This window comes from Ceratotherium simum, chromosome 3 (assembly GCF_057802395.1).
Source record: "Ceratotherium simum simum isolate JZ-2026a chromosome 3, ASM5780239v1, whole genome shotgun sequence".
Taxonomy (NCBI): Eukaryota; Metazoa; Chordata; class Mammalia; order Perissodactyla; family Rhinocerotidae; genus Ceratotherium; species Ceratotherium simum.
Window position 1 is genome coordinate 54,477,196 of NC_141902.1, and position 17,626 is coordinate 54,494,821.

The 17,626-nt window shown below is 41.3% G+C and overlaps 1 long non-coding RNA gene across 1 annotated transcript in view; it reads right to left on the reverse strand.

Moving 5' to 3' along the window:
* Positions 1-11,898: 11,898 nt before the first annotated feature.
* LOC147917572 (uncharacterized) overlaps positions 11,899-17,626 on the reverse strand; it is a 78,735-nt gene continuing 73,007 nt past the window's right edge. The window contains exon 3 of the long non-coding RNA XR_015550937.1: positions 11,899-12,047. This is a non-coding gene — a long non-coding RNA (uncharacterized LOC147917572). The remainder of the gene's footprint in view (positions 12,048-17,626) is intronic.

Consider the following 17,626-nt stretch of genomic DNA (forward strand, 5'->3'; position numbering starts at 1 on the left):
GGTTTATACAGGTGTTTATGCACTTTTCCTCACACATGTTACATTTTACATCCACACACAAACGTTCAAAACGCCAGATGCGTTTCCTACCTTAACATAAGAGAAACATGTTATTCAGGACAGAGAAAAGCAGTTTCCCTGTGGCTGGAACATCATTGCCCTCTAGCAAACCAAGCTTCGCCGTCTCCCCTACGAGAAACTGAGCACCCTCCAGACCTAATTTTCTTTGATTTACCATTTTGAAGGGGAAGAAAAATCCGCACTACCATTTGACATAATTGCCAAACACCCAATTTTGTCCCTGTAGGTCACTCCGTAAATGTTATTATCTGCTGTTGTCTTCCATAATTACTATCCCTTTCCTGGTTGATGAAGAGTTTCTGCCATCATCTAGTTTTGCAGTTAACAAAATGCCATTTTGCTACCAGCGTTACTACTCCTCTCATGATCTCTTTATCTTTGTTTCCTATAGTAACTTGTAAATTCCAGTGACTCATATCTCTCTTGTTCCGGACACTTAACTTTCAAATCTGTATTTTCCACCCTCCAGTGCACAATTTGTTTGATATTCTGTTGCATCTCCCTTTCATCATCCTTGAATTCTACAGCTGGGAAAAGCCTTCCTCCCGTTACCCAGCCCTGAACACCTTTGTTTTTCCCTTTCACAGACTCAGGAATCCGTTCTCCGGTAGCGACTCAAAACACTCGGCTTTTGAAGGTAGATAATTTGAAGTATTCCCATGTCCCCTTGCATAAAAGGCATTTGTACTGGTGTCCTTCAGCAGAAACTTCTCTCTGCCTCCTACTGTGTTATCCAAAGGGCTGGTTGGCTTCCAGCCCTGGGTTCCAGAGATGGTGGCATTTTAGTGGCAAGATTCCCACTACCTCTTGATCGTGAAATGGATTGGAATGAAACGTTCGATGTAAACAGCCGTAATACGGGGACAGCGGACTCGCTTCCCCTTAGCTTCCTCCTGAAAAATCCTGGGCTGTATCTCCAGCTTACCTGTCAGACTCAAAGTTCAACCAAGTTCTAGAAAAGCAGGACTTGGAAGGTCTTCTCTCTCTCCCTTTCTTATTTATGGTAGCAACTGCTTTTTCTCTTTTATTCACCCTCAGGAGGAATATCTACATGTGACAGTAACCTGAGAGGGAAATATTTTGGCGGGTATTTCTTTCCTTTTTCCCTCCCTAAGTCAAATTAAGGAGGCCTGAAAGTTGGTTTTCAGGCTTCGAGTTTAACTCCAGCTGTGTTGGTACAATTTACAGGCACTCGCTGACTGAATTGCCTCTGTAGCAAAAAAGAGCCAGCTCTAGAACTAATACTTATAAACTTAACGAGTAAATAAATGAGCAGGTCCAAAAGTTGTGAAACAATATAGAAATCATCAAATCTGACATAATTTATTATTTGTCTTTTTCCAATAGTTTAACATATCACTTGGCTATCATTTATTTCAGTGCGTTTCACCTTCAGATTCAAGATTCCATTGGGGCAGATGTTATTCAGGGCATTATGGGAGGAGAATCCCATTGCGCCTAAGTGTGATTTTATGCAGGGCTTCTCCACAGCTGCCCCTGCCTGCTTTCTATTGTAAATTACCTGAGACAAGCTTATGGTAAAGGATCTGTAGCTATTTTGATTTTAAAATAAAACACTTTTTTTTTAAGGCACTTCCTTCCTTCAAAAACAGATTGGCAAAAATACAATCAATCTAAAATGATTCCATTTATCACTTTGGGTATTTCAAAAGATAATTTAAAATGTCAGAGCTGTAAAAAAAGAAAGAAAAAAAAGCTAGAGATTTGAAACTGTGCCAACTAAAAAAGCAATTATTTTGTTATACCTACAGATCTCAAGCATTAAAATGACATGATTTTAGTACTTATCATGTCAGCATTCTTAGTTATGCATGGCTTAATTGAAAAAACAACTTATGTTTACATAGACCTACATAAATAGAAATATTTCCCATGGAAAGACATAAAATTTTCCAATGAATAGAATGTATTGATTATACAAAGACTCATCAAACCTATCAGAAACGTGGCATTTTAACAGTGCTCTGAATCCTCGATGATGGCTTGGAGGCAAAGTAATTAAAAAAGAATTGCAGAAGTAATATTCAAAATGCCCATGTATCGGGTGGGCTTTTTTCTTTTTTAAGAACTGCCCCCTACCCAAACTACATAACTTTTAAAAAAAGTGTTGTCTTTATAAAAGAGGATAAATAGGATTATCTAAATGATGTTTCATAGATCAGCTACAGTCAGGAAATGATAAATTAGGGCTGCTACCCACTAGACTCTTAAATTAGGCATGCACACACACACACACACACACACACATTTAACTGATATGCTGGCCATTTTCACCTTAAATTGTCTGGATTTTCCTGGTTAACCTCACACGTTTAATAATAATATAAAGTGCTTTGGGTTGCAATCACTTACTTTGTATTCATGGTTGATTCCTTGCACAAATAACACTTTTGAGGAAGTCTTACTATTTAATGGGAAAAAAAAGTTGAAGGAGGAATATTCACTTTTTTTCCCTATGTCGGATATACCCTCCCTCTCCTAAAAGTGTGCTCTCTGATAAAAAAAATTTAAAGATGTCCTACAGTACAATAAATCATAAAATAAAATTTAAATATCAGTAGGGTATTTGTGGCTTGGGGAAGGGAACATGTGGGTGGAGATGTGGGTGGGGGAGGGGAAGGTATTTAGCAGCTGGTCTTCAAAGAAGTAAGGCAGGTTAGTGTATTTTTCATGCTTCCCCAGAGCCACCAGCTTCTGCTCACCAGCAGCCCCAGAACACACAACCTCTCTCCTCCCTGATCCCAACACTGTCCAGTGTGTCAGCGCAACCAGCCCAGGGTTGTGCCCTAAATACTGGAAAGTCACAAATCACTGGTTCAAATAGACCCGCTTCTTCAAAGAACAGAGTAGGGAGTGATGAGGGAAGAGGGAGGAGAGATGCTTAAAGTGATTTACAACCCCCCTAGGAGAGGGGTTTTGGCACCTGGGCCATTATGCTCCGACAAGGATCTGGCAAGTAACAAGAGACATTGAAATGTAGGAGGGGCTGATTAGAATGGTTCAATCTTCCCTGGATTAGTCAGGCATTTGATATAAATAAGTAAACACCAAAATCACCTCCACCACAACCCAAAACATCTCTTTCCCCTTTCACTCTTTTTTTTCTTCAAAGACAGAGAGAGACTAGAGATTAGAAAAAGAGGTCTTGTGTATTCAAAGTGCTAATTCAGAACTTCTTTCTCTAATGCACTCATGAAACATTTTAATTGTCTGACTTTGCATTCAAAAGCCTTGTTTGCAACTCTTAATTGCAGCCTGCTTTGAACAAATAATTGAAATGCATGACTTGTGGGGCCTGCTTAAACAATTATAATGTGCTTTGCCGCTAGGTGCTGGTCCCCCTCCCACCCCCAGCCCTTTTTGCATAATGACAAGCAGCCAGCTTGATATTTGCAGCCAAGTTAAAACCTTGCTAATTTGCTGTGCTGCAATCTGGGGCTGTGGCAGTGTCCAAACCTGCATTAGTGCTTGCAACAGCAAAAATGGCTCTAATAGTTCAACTGAATGTTAAGGAGACCTTTTCATTTTCTGCTGAGAGAATCCCACTGGGGTTTTGTTTTCAAAATACAAATCTTTCATGTGCCTGTTAGTTTTGCATCTACACACAATTTATGGAGCTATTTCCCTGAAAATTCTCCCCAACCTGATTTTAGCACAGTCCTCAACAAATAGGTTTCTTCCTTTCAGGGGGGCTCAGGTTTAGAAATGAAACAAAAGTGTCCAGATCTCAGGAATGCCTCAAGACTGGCCACAGCCGGCGGCTGAGGACCACACACAGGGATGCTGCTTCTGAAAGAGGCTGTGACTCTCGCTTTTAGAATCTAGAACACTGTGCCAGATGTGCCTCCATCTAGCCTCCTTGTCAGGACTCAAAGGCATGAGGGAACTCAGATTATGCTCACTCATGTTTTGACATTAAAATTTTTTTTTACTTTTTTAAATTGTGGCAAAATACACTTAACATAACATTTACCATTTTCATGATTTTTAAGTGTCCAGTTCGGTAGCATTAAGTAGATTCACATTGTTGTTCGACCATCACCACCATCCATCCACAGAACTCTTTCCATCTCGCTCAACTGAAACTCTGTACCCATTAAACAATAACTCCCCTTCTCCTTTCTCCCTAGCCCCTGACAACCACCTTTCTACTTTCTGTCTTGATGAATTTGACTACTCTAGATTGAGCATTTAAAAAAAAAAAAATCCAGGGGTGGGCCCAATGGGGTAGTGGTTAAGTTTGCGCGCTCCGCTTCGGCAGTCCAGCGTTCAAAGGTTTGGATCTTGGGTGCGGACCTACCCACTGCTCATCAAGCCATGCTGTGGTGGTGTTCCATATACGAAATAGAGGAAGATGGGCACAGATGTTAGCTCATGGCCAATCTCCCTCACCACAAAAAAATAAATAAATAAATAAAATCCAACTTTACATGTCTTAAGATTAAAAGGATAAATATATTACTCTTTAAGAATAAACTATGCCTTTATTGGAAACATCTGGTTCAGTAATTAGCAATTCTCACATTATCTTATTTCTGTTTAGGTTGTTGAGTGGGGGAAATATTTAGCAGATTGAAAAAAGTAAATTAAAAAATTCACTATTTTAAGATCTCAACTCTGCCTGCTAAAACTAGCACTAAAGATGACTTCTTTGTTCCTGGGTGTCTCCCGGATGCTCTCAGTGGTCTTGGCAGATGGTTGTAGTCGGAAGACTGGGGTCTCCAGAGGTCCAAGCACTGTGTTTGATATGTTATTAGTTCTAAGTGCTCACAATGACCCATGAGATAGGTATTGTCTCTCTTTTACAGATGGGGAGATGAAGCTCAGAAAAGCTGGGTAAGTTGCCCAAAGTCACACAGTGACTCTGTGGGGAGACGGGGATCCAAGGGAGGTCAATGGGACTCCAAGCTCTTTTCAAGTCACTGAGCGGCACAGCAGGAAGGATCCACAGGAAGTGGTGCTTCAAAGACACTGACTGTTGGGCGGGGGGAGAGGGGATTAGCACCAGCTTGTCCCAGGACACAGGTGTAACACGTGTGCAGGGCTGAGGGAGGGGAATTCCTCATCACTGTTGTGAATACCCTGCATCCCGCCTGAACTGGGTTGCACCCAGCAGGTGGTATTAGAACCGTCGTTGAGAATCTCTGGCCTAGTGTTTCTTGGTCTTAATCTCCAGAGAAGAGCCCAAAGATTCTCTTCATAACCTACTTTTGAGCTAAGAAAGCTATTCATTCCAGTAACAATAGCTGGCCTTTATTGAGTGATTACCATAGCTTTGTGTGTGTTGCTTGCAAACGCAGGCAGCCTTGCTCTCAAGTTCATACACTTAACACTACCCTAGGCAAGTTCTAACGTAAAATACAAGTAAAGCTGCAGAGCCCCATTCAACCCCAAACCTTCTGTGGAGAGCCTGTGCGTGTAACCACTGGACTATACGGCCCCCAAACGAGATGCTCTTGTCTGTGATGGGCAGATTAAGCCATCTGAAGTATGTATTTGGGTCTTCCAAATTATAGCAAATGACATAAAGCATCAGCTTTGCTTTTCCAGGCTGGTAGTCAAGTCCCTTCAGGTACCCACTAAAGAAGGTGACTATAGGACAAAAAAAAGATATGAACAGCCTCATCTTGGATGGAAAAATTTGCTTTTGGTCATCTTGTTGGCTGAAGCACCACCTCCAATGTTCTCCTATTCCCAAGAAGCCCAAATTAAAAATTCCAATCTGTGCTATGGAAATCAAATGCTGCAGATATCTATTACAGGTTTCTCCAGAAACTACTCCCAGCAGAGCAGTTAAGAGCACCGACTTTGCAGCCTGAAAACTCAGGTTCAAATTCTGTTTCTTTCATTTATTAGCTGTGTAATCTTGGGCAAGTGACTTAATTTCTCTGTGCCTTGGTTTCTTCATCTGTAAAATGGGAATAACAACAGCACCTACATTACATCGAAGAGGTAGTTGAAAGGGTTACGTAAATTAAGCACTGAAGAAATGGTACCTATTGTTACTAAGTTGAAAGATAATTAGGCCTTCAAAATATTCTTATCAAAAACACTTCACTAGAATTTAACCAAGTTTTTGCTCCTACTTGCAGGCTTTAGAACATACAAGGGGTAGAAGAACGAGATAAATGATACTACAGGGGGAAAACATTAGACAGTTCCAGGATTCTGATACGTTCTACAGAACGACTGGCCAGGATCCTCCTACTGATTATTATCCAATGATAATGAGGCTTCCAACTAGCCTAATTCTTCCACGTCTGCTATATGGCCATTGGTCATTGCCACAGCCTTGGCAGGGCAGGCCTCGGGCCCATTTTGTGGATGGAGAACTGGCGCTCTGCCCAGGGAAGAGAGCCAGCTGCCATGCCTCAGCCACACAACTAATAAGTACAGAGGGAAGAACACAGCATTCTTTCCCTAACACCTGTTTTTCTCAACTCCTCTTCACCTCCACCCCACCCCATCCCAACTACGATGTCTCAAACGCTGAGATCATTTTGATTTGGTTTTTGCAACTGCAGTTAGAACAGCTGAAACAGAACAAACACAGAAAAACTGAAACCCACCCCACATCTCGGTTCTGATTTACCTTTTTGTAGATTTGAGTCATTGGCTACCATCTGCTGAATTAGCTACCTGACTGTATCCTCGGGGGGCCACGGCTGACTCAATTTGCTCCATTCGCCTGGTGAGGGAGGGCACATTCAAAGGCAAACCTGCTCACTCCGCAGTTTGCTCTTGATTATTCACTAAGACTTTCAGGACTTATCTCTTCAGTGTTAATAGAAGAAGCCAAGTCTGTGAACATGGCCCTCTTTGCCCAGCATCTAGCCCAATACAAGACACAGCCAAATTCTTAGAGGTCTTTTCTGCTGAGGATGTCTTTCCACCATTTTTCATTTTTAAATATTGACCCAACTTGGAGGGACACCCACAAAGCTGGGACAGCGTAAGCATCAAAATGAATAACTGATTGTAATGGATTGAAGCACATTGAATATCTAAAAATCCATGAGTCCATAAGGATACTCAAGAAAGAGAAAGGAAGCCAACAAGCAAATAAATTCTCACTTGTTATCATTGGACTCAGCCATTACACCAACTCCTTCCTCTGAAAGTAGGGAAATAACTCTATTTTAGCTCCAGTTGATGAGGTAAGGTCTTCTTTATGGATGAATACTGAGTAGTAAATGTAGGAGAAATGATAAAATTAGAAAATCACCATTTTGCAATCCCTCAAGAAATAATAGATTCAAGCAAGGATCATCTATGGACAAGAGGGGAAAGGTTTTAGGAAATTAGATCCACCTGGTGTCAAAGTACTACCTCTCCCCCACCAGATTCCTCACTAGCCACAAGGGGAAAACATGTGGGGCATCAGGTTATGTGACATAAACCCAAGATCAGTCCTAGCACTACACAGATAGGACGGCCAGACTTTATATATCTCTTGATGAGATGCAATATAAAGTACACAGCAGGGCCGGCTCCGTGGCTTAGCGGTTAAGTGCGCGCGCTCTGATGCTGGCGGCCCGGGTTCGGATCCCGGGAGCGCCCCGAGGCACCACTTCTCCGTGCAACGCGAGGCCGAGTCCCACGTACAGCAACTAGAAGGATGTGAACCTATGACATACAACTATCTACTGGGGCTTTGGGGGGAAAAAACTGAATAAATAAAGTCTTAAAGTACACAGCATCACCTATAAAATATTCTCATCAAAAATATTTCACCCAAATCTAGTCAAGCCTTTAGATACTACTTCCAAGTTACAGGAAATATAGGAGGTAGAAAAACAAGATAAATGACACCACAAGAGGAAAAAAAGATCAAATGATTCAAGAATTGTGATACATTCTACGGGATAACTAGTCTTGTATCCTCAATAAATCAATGTCATGAAAATGGAAAGGAAACAGATGGATCCTAGCATAGATAATCCACAAGAACTAGAATTATGGAATTCTCTTATTTTCTGAAAGCTCACTTTCTTTCTAGAACAGTGCCCAGTGCAAGAACCAGGCCATACTGAACACTCAATATGTAGTTGTTGAATGAAAGAATGGATAATGAGTGACTGAAGTCTATAGAGGAAATCAACAGAGGCCTGCCTGCTGTGCTCAATGGCAGGCAGCTGGTCAGCGGCAGAGCTAGGCCTAAACCTTGATCTATCAATTCCTAACCTGGTGCTTGTTCCATAATTCTCTATTTTTGCTTTTTCATGTATAATTTAGTTCTAGATTTAAAAAGCCTTATGAGACATAACAACCAAATGTAATGTGTGGTTTCTGGTTGGATCCTGGTTTGAATAAACCATCTATAAAAGGCATTCTGAGAACAACTAAGAAACTGAACAGGGACTGGTACTAGATGACATTGAGGCGTCGCTGACAATTCTGCCAGGTAAGATAACGGTATTGTGGTTACACAGGAAGTGGTCTGTTCTTATTTTCTAGAGATACATACTAAAATTTTTAGGGGTAAATGTCGTGACATCGGTAATTTTCTTTAAAATACTCCAGCACAAAGAACTTGGTGGAGCATTTATGGTAACATGTTGAGAACTATTAAATCTAGGAAATGGGTACATGATTATTTATTAGGCTATTCTTTCTTTTGTTTGAAAACGTTCATAATAACATAGATACATACATACATACATACGTAGAGAGAGAGAGAGATACAGAAAGATGGATTAGACAGACGATAAAGACTCAGCAGCAAAAGCCTGGAATTCTTTTATTTCTCAATGTTCCTACTGAAGTGAGCAATTTTACCTAATGAGGATATGAATGATATAGAAGGAAATTTTCTCCAACAGCTACTTTTTAAGAAACTTAACATTAATATTGACTTAAAACTTAGTAGAAATAACTGTATTCTTTGACATTTTCAAGTCACATGCACTTGCACAGCGTGTTGTGTTGAATAAATAGTTTAGAAACCACTTAAGTGTCCAAAAACATTTAGAATGTGTTTCTCAAACAATGTGAAGGAAATATTATTCCTCACGATGTTCCACGAAGAGAAACCCGAGCAGGGAGGATGCCAAGGAGAAGTGAGTTTCGTAAATCCCAGGCTACATGGGATGTAGCTTTCTGCTGATGACAAATCTGAGGAGAAGCTTGTGGCCCTCAGTGGAAGTATTTTGCATCACATTTGAATAGTAACTCTAAGAGGGTGCCACAGAGAGGGCTAGCAACTTGACTTCTGCTTAACACTTTGCTGACCCCAAAGAATTCAGTTGGTTGACAACTTGGTAGGTTGGGGAGTGGAAAGAGCTCTTCTTTCCTTCCTACTAGTCTACCCTGTGTACATCTCCAAGTTGACCTCAGAAGGGGAAGGGTGGCTGTGTGGCTGCAGCAATCACACCCCACTGGCTTAGTGCTGGGGCTCCCCCCACAAATTTTGAGGAGAGATTACACATCTGAGCCTGAGAAAGCATCCAGGAGACAATGGGTTCATAGTTGCATGAGTTTGAGGAACTAAACGGTACATGAGAAAAACCAAACAGGAAGAAGATTGTGGAATGAGCACTGTGTTTGGAATTGGCAGGACTGGGTTATAGTCCTTATCTCATCCATTAAATTATCTATCTATCTATCTATCTATCTATCTATCTATCATCTATCTATTCTGTCATTCCATAAATGATTTTTCAGTGCCCAGTATATGCCACATACTACACTAGCAAGGCATGCTGCTTCCAGAAAGTGATAGACTTCCAAAAGCCATATAAATTACTCATGGCGATCTTTGCCAGTCTCCACTTCCTCCCTTCCCCTCCTTTTGCACAAGTGATTGAGAATAACTGTAGGCACTTTCGAGAAGGCCGGATCTCAGCTAAACCATAAGGAAACTTCTAGGTGAATAGAAATGATCAGCATAAAAACAATACAATAGTTCTCTCAAGATTTTAAAACTGACATTGTGTCAACTTGTTGATCCAGGATACACAACCTCCAGAGCAGAAAAAGCAAACTGGCGGCCCATGGCTAGTCCAGCTCACCACTGTGTTCTGTGTGGCTTGCAGAGCGCACTTGCTCAGTAGTTTTGCTTATAATAGGGAAATATTTCTCTATACCACCGTCTTTATCGAAAGTGGGAAAATCAGAGAGAGGATTAAGGGCAACAGATGTTTTTAGGAAAACAGTATTGAGCATACATCGGGCCCTGCCCTCTGCTTTGGTTCTTGCGTTTTGGGGTTTTATGTGTATACCCTATCTGACCTCTACACCTACTGAGTTTGTGATGCTTCACTCTAGACTAAAGGACAAGTTTGTCTCTACCCTCACCCTCCAAAGGGAAGTTGTTTCCAAAAACAAGAGGTTAGAGGACAAGGGAGAAATAGAAGACAAGCAGAGGCTGCCCTCTTTCTGTAACTTCCCAGCCACAGCAGAGACAGAACAATCTCACCCTCACAGTGAGACATACTGGGGATGGTCTGGCTCAGTCCTTCTACTTAATATAGGAAGACATCAAGTCTCAGAGAAGTCAAGAGCTTGACCCAAGCCAGACAGCCGAGCCAGAACCAGAACCCACCACTTTTCCCTCTCCTTTAATATGCCTCGCCCTAAAGTGAAAGCGAAACTGCAGCTTCTATTAACTCACGTTTTTTATCATCTCGGAGCACCACAACTTTTTATGCACCGTTTCCACTCCAAGTTGTCTAAATGAAATCTCTCATTCTGTCCTGAAATTAGAAGCCCAGAAATATGAGCCCCCAAGAGTAGGCCCATTAGCAGCGCGCTTTGCCAAGCTTCTCCAGTTTGCTAAGAAGCACTTCAGAGCCCCAAGATCATCTCTCTCATGCCACAAGAGAGCGTCTGCTCTTGCAAGAATGTCACAAATGCAGAACAAAGGAACTTGAGATGGGTGGTAAAGTTCAGTGTTAGCAACATGGAGTTCAGAATCAAACTAGACCTGGGGGAACCTTTTCCTTGACTCAGTTTCCTCTTCTGAAACACCGAGCAAACTATAGCACCTTTCATACTGTCATTGTTGGAATTAAATGACATAATAAATAAGATAATGCCTGAAATAGTAAGTGCCAAAAAAGACATTAGTTACCGTAGTTATGGCTAGGCAAACGTATTATGTGCTTGGACTGCTTTTAACTGTTTTAGTTTTGGAGAGATCAGATCATCGTTAATTCCCTTTCACGAGTTGTTTAGAAATTGAAGTTCCAAAAGAAGTTTTGGACAAAGATTATAATGAAAGCAGAAAATTTCCCAAAATAAGTCTTTTTTTTTTTTAATCTTAATGGGAACTCAAGCCAAGTTCAACCCTAGTTAGGCACCTCGGCAGGGCTATTACTCTGTCCTCCCTGTAGTATGTCATACTGGATGTGCTTGTCAATGCTGTATTCCTTTTCTGCTTTCATCAGCCGATGTGGGCACACATCTCACCACGTGAGAACAACATAGCAATCACCTCCTTCCCCAACAGGTGTACTAATTACATCACTTCCGTACCAAACTCATCCTTCACCAGCGTTGAGTCCTTCGATTTTGCCCATAGTCCCTTCTACAGCCCAGCTCTCCCCTCTGATGGGTCTATGTCAGGAAGTTTAGAGCATAACGGTCCCAGAATGTCGGAAGGGTACAAACTAGGGGAGGATGCTGATGAGTTGGGAAGCATTTGGTGGAGGGACAGGAAAGCACAGCCCTCCAATTTGAGCACGTTTACAGTGTGAGAGCCTTGTGAACCACCTTGAAATAGGAAACAACAGGAACAAGCCAACTGCAGCTCAGAGTTCAGCCCATTGCTTTAACTCTGGCATATAGTTACCGTGTCACTAAGAGTTGGAATTCATCTTTATTAATCTACGAATTCGTGCAGAATGAATTTTTTCTTGCCGTCTTCCAAAATACTGAGCTGCTATCAACTACAATTGAAGTCACTTTTCTGCTTGAGAGTATTGTTGTTTCTCTGATTTCGAAAACTGAAAAGAAATGAAGGGGAAAAGTCTAAGTGACACTTTCCTGTGAAAATTTGCAAAAATGCTTCCCAACCCCAGCAGTCCACAAGCCACCACATAAGCAGCTACTTGCATGGCATTGCAACAGTGGCCTATCGTTAATCCCTAAGGTTAACAAACTCCTGAGAGGGATTGTGAATTGTGGATTATTAGCAGGAGTAATCTTCTCAAATGATTTTTTTAGGAGACGGCTTCATAGAAGGCCTAAGGTTTATTCTAAAAGTAACTCATTGTTGAAAGTTTAAAAAAGGAAACAACTGTAAAAACCTGATAACCAACAGTGTGATATCAATATGATCTCATGTTAATTATATATATGGACATACCACAAAAAGCTTACGGCTGTTAATATTTCCTGGGTACTGAGATAATGGCAATTTTTATTTCACTTTCTTTTACCAATCTGTATTTGCTATTTTTGTCTACAATACATATGTATTTCTTGTTAAAAAGAAAAAGATCAACTAAAGAAAAATAAACGGGGCCAGCCCGGTGGCGTAGTGGTTAAGTTCACACGTTCTGCTTCGGCGGCCCAGGGTTTGCTGGTTCGGATCCTGGGCGCGGACTCACCGCTCATCCAGCCGTACTGAGGCGGCATCCCACAAAGAAGAACTAGAAGCACCTACAACTAGCATATACAACTACCTACTGGGGGCTTTGGGGAGAAAAAAGACAAAAAGAGGAAAGATTGGCAACAGATGTTAGCTCAGAGCCAATCTTCCTCAAAAAAAAAAAAACAAGAAAAAAGAAGAACATAAGTTCCCCCCCTTTAAAAAGAAAAGAAAAGAAAAAGAAACAAATTGGAGCATTCTGAGGATCAGAAGCATGGGGGAGGCTGGGCTACTATAAGGAGAATAACTCTTGTTTTCATTGATGCCTGCCAATGGCCCTGTCTCTTAGCTGGCCTGTCATGGAAAACTCCATTAGGACTCAGGGGCCTAACGTGCTCGGGAGTGATGTTTATATGTTACACTAAACATGTCTGCCATATTATAGATTTCACACTCTGACCTTCCTACATGGACAGACTCTGAATCTGTGCCTACCATGTTTACTCTTTTCTTTGGCAAAGGGAATTCCCACAAGAAGTAGAAACACTAAATTTTTAACAGTTAATTCTTTATAATTAGGAATGGAGACATATTCTCATTAGTGCTTTGCTGTGTGAAATTCTCTGGGTTCTGTGATCTTTCCTCAAGCCACACTTCCAGATTCTTTTTTAAGGCAGTGGCAGCCAATGTGCTGCACCAACTGGCGAGGGAGTGAGAAGATAAACACAGCAGAACGTCAAGCTCAAGTTGGTTGGTGAGAAACAGAGTAAGCAATGAGAAGAAGTCTCATAAAAATTTGGGAAGTGGGTTTCTCATAAAAATTTGGGAAGTAGGTTTTCAGTGCTTCTTTATATATTTGCTTAACTTCTATTGATATTTTAGGCCTTGGCTTAAATGTCACTTCTGCAAGAACACCCTCCCCAACTCCTCCAATTAGTGGGTTCTCTGTTGTACACACTCATTGCACTTTGTATTTTTCATTGTGGCATCTATCACTGCTGTAATCAAATAATTATACGTGTAATTGTTCATGTAACTGTCTTTCTCTCCCACTAGACTACAAGGGGAAGGGCTATGTCTCCCATTTTGCTGCAATATTCTCAGCACCTAGTTCTGGGGCTAGAACACAGTTAAGTATTTACTGAACAACTGAATGAATGAATGAATGAATGAATGAAATACTTCTCCAGCCCTTTTCTGTAACCTCTTTCTGCCTTTTGGTACTCAACTTCATATTAATTGCTTACTGACCTCATAATAATATAAATAAATAAAAATATTTATTGTGCATCTGCTATATAGTTATTATTGGATATAAGTGATTCTTTGCACTTTTCCATGCTCTTCAAACCCTGAGGTGGTGTGGTTGTGGTTGTTGTTGCTTCCATACTAGGGTTGAGGGACAAGAGGCTCAGCAGATAATTTACCACCCAAAGTCACAAAGAGCTAGAATCGCAACTGCAGATGCTTCCCACAGTGCCCACTGACCCTCTGGGATGTGCGGGTCACCGGCAACCTTGAGCCCCGACTCTGAAGTCTGTCCTCTGCAGAACTTCTGTTCCTGGGCTCCCTTTAGTTTAGAGGTTCATAGCTAGTGGGTGTGATCAATAATGTTTTAAATTCATTCCAAATAAGATTTGTATTCTAATGGAGGCCCCCAAGATGATTTTAGGTGATACAAGAGTCTTTTATTATAACAGTTAAAAACTTACTTTAATGTGAACTAGAAAAAATTTGTAAATAGACACCAAATCCTCATAATTTCATGAGTATTATTGCTTTGGATGAAGCTAACTATAAAGAAAAGCCAATTTAAAGAAAAATGTCAAATAGAAGAAAAAGTAGTTCATAGATCTGGCAAATATTGGGAAGGCAGTATGTAAATAACTGAAGCTTGGCAAACAGTTTCAACTCTAAGGCTTGAAGAACTAGAAACATAATAGGTACTCAGTAAATAACCGCTCTTCCCTTTATTTAGCAAAAATGTGTTGAGCTCCTACTCTGTGGCCTAAGTGCCAGAAAAACAATTGTGAGCAAGGTAGCTGGGACACTTACCCTTACCAAGCTATAGCCATTCACATGAAGGAACATGAATGAATGAATGAATGAATGAGGGAGGAACAAAGGAAGGTACATTCAAATACAGGAATTTTAATGACTGTTATCAGGGCTTGGGGAGAAATATTTTGAGCTGGGCAATCTCTAATGTGTCCTCAAATCACACCACCTGCTTACACTTCCCATGGAGAGAAGCATAATAGACCATTAGGTTTTACTCATCTTCTTTTGGAGGTTCAACAGAGAGAGAATTTTCTCTATCAGCATGTATTTTCTTCTAGCAATATCTGGGTCCATTTGGTGGATATTCTGACTGCCACATCATCTGGATATATTAGCCACCCAAATGTCCCAGAAAGCCAAAGATGCCATGAATGACCACAAATGACCCATACAGCCTAGATTCTAGGTCCTAGAAACTTTGAGGGAGGTGGTGAAAGAGAACCCAAGGAAGTCTGGATGTTTTCCTATCCCATCGAAAGAGGAAAACCACATAAGCAAGAATATACTTTCGAAACCTTAGAAAGATATCTAACAGACATTTGATTGACCATTAAAAGGACAGCAAGCACCTAGACATGCATATTTGAGAAGAAAACACAGCAAAGCCATCACATCTGATTTTGGAAGCCAGCTCACATTTCTAAGTTTAAATCTCCACCACTCCCTGGAAAATCCACCCTTCCTTTGCAGTAAGCATTTTCCCCAGTTTACCATTGCTTCTTGATGAAGATGGATGGATCTGCATCTGGCATTCTAATTAGATTAGAGAATAATGACCAGGAAGATATTGGGGAAGAGAGGATAATTTATTACTCACATTACTTCCACCGTAAGAAGTGTTCAGAAGTAAACTGTCTAATTCCCCCAGAATTCACTTATCACACTCAGAAAACAAAACACAAGTTGGAAACAAGGAAAGGCTCCCTGCTTTGGCCCTGTTACAATAGATCATGGTAGAAACCCTTGGATATTTCCAGCAATTTCTGTCAACTTTTACCTAGAGGATAATGCTATCTATAGGAAAAGGGATGGTTGCAGTAGCTATCACTAATTATAAGCTGACATGTGTTAGGCATATTTAATTCTCCAAATAAGCCTTGGGAGGTAGATGGAAATATTCCTATTATACAGAAGGAGCAAACAGAAAATCCAGAAAATAAACTTGCCCAAAGTCACACAGTTGATACTTTATAGCATGAGTTTGAACTCAAGTCTGACTCTAAACCCACACCCCTCATTGCTCTGCTGCCTGCCAAATGACCCCTTCCTAATTAGCTCATATGATACCCGGTAACTAGAGTTGGAGCATTGCTGTGCCCAGTAGCAATTTGCTAGAGTTCCTTGGCATGAAATAATAGTGACAAGTAATAATAATAACTTGCCCATCACTTTATTCACTTCAGAGCCAAAGCCTGATCTAACCAAGAGAGGGGCTGTGGTGCTCCAAACGTAGGGGGGCTGGGGCACCAGCACAAGAGGTTGGTGCATCCTCGTTTGTACACGTTTGCTCGTCTCCTCAGCACAGGCTCTCTAGCTCTAGCAGGCTGTGCTGGCCCCAGAGGTGAGGCAGATGCTCTCTGCCATTCTGAGGGTTAAATTGGCAGGTAGATTTGTTTCCTTCTGCTTCATCAATCTGTCTGCTGTTTGGCGGCAGAAGAAAGAGGTAGCTTTGGCGGGATGGAAAGAGAACTTGACCACACAGTGACTGGATCATTTCTTAGAAGGGGAACTTTCAGCAAATCACTTAACCTCACTACCTTCAGTTTGCTCATCTGTAAAACAGGAAGACTGACACACAGTACCCAAGCTTATGGGTAGGATAAAATGTGAATATGTGTGAGATGCACAAAACAGGACAAACTGGCAGAGAGAACAGAAAAAGAAGAAAATTAATGTTTTATTTGACCCCCTTGACATGCTAACCTTTTCTATATCATGTGTATATAAATACCCATGACGCTTTGTATACACGGCTTCGTTTATTCCTCACCATAGATTTCCAGGTAGGTGTTGTCATCCCCTTTTCAGATGAGGAAACAGGATGCAGCAAGGTTAACCAACCTAACCGAGGTCCACAGCTAGTTTGTAACAGATTTGGATTTGAATTAAGGTGATTTTGACTTGATTTCCACCGTCCCACACTGCCTCTCAATATAAACATTGGAGACACTGTTTTGTAAAGTAATGGGCTTCCTCTCACTGGAAATAATCAAATATAGACTACTGGGTGTGCGGTTGGGACGGTTTGGCTAGCAAGTGCTCTCAAACTTTAGAATTTATAACTCTATAAGTCTAACTTTCATTCATTCATCGATTCATTCATCCATGTATTTAGCACATATTTATGGAGTACCTACAATGTTCCAGGGCTGCTCTGGGTGCCAAAGTGATAAACAAAACAGTCAATAAAAAGAAAATTAACAGATCATTTCAGAAAACAAAAGTGCCGTGAAGTCAAGTGAACAGGGTCACATGATAATGAGTTCCTGGGGGCTCCGAGGAGTCGTGGGGAGAGGCTCCTTCAGAGAGGCGGTCAGGGAAGGCTCTGTGTAGAGGTATCTCAGCATCTCAGCTGAGGCCTGAAGATGAGAAGGACCAGCCATGTGGAGACAGGGAAGAACACCCCAAAGAGAGAACAAAGGCAAAGGTTTTGAGGAGGAACCAACTTTCCAGTTAGAAGAACAGAATAGAGGAGACTAGTGCGGCTGGAGGATGCTGAGCCAAACGAGAAGGGAAACACATGAGGAGGCGGGAGAGGCAAGCAATAGCTGGGCCACATGGGGCCCTTAGGCCATGGTCAGAAGTCTGAATTTTATTCTAGTTGTCCTGGGAATCTCTCAAAAGAATCTAAAAAGATGTTCTTGCCTCTGCTCCCCACCCAGGATGAGTCATACCAACTCCCCGAATGTCAGCATTTGCATTTTTCCATAG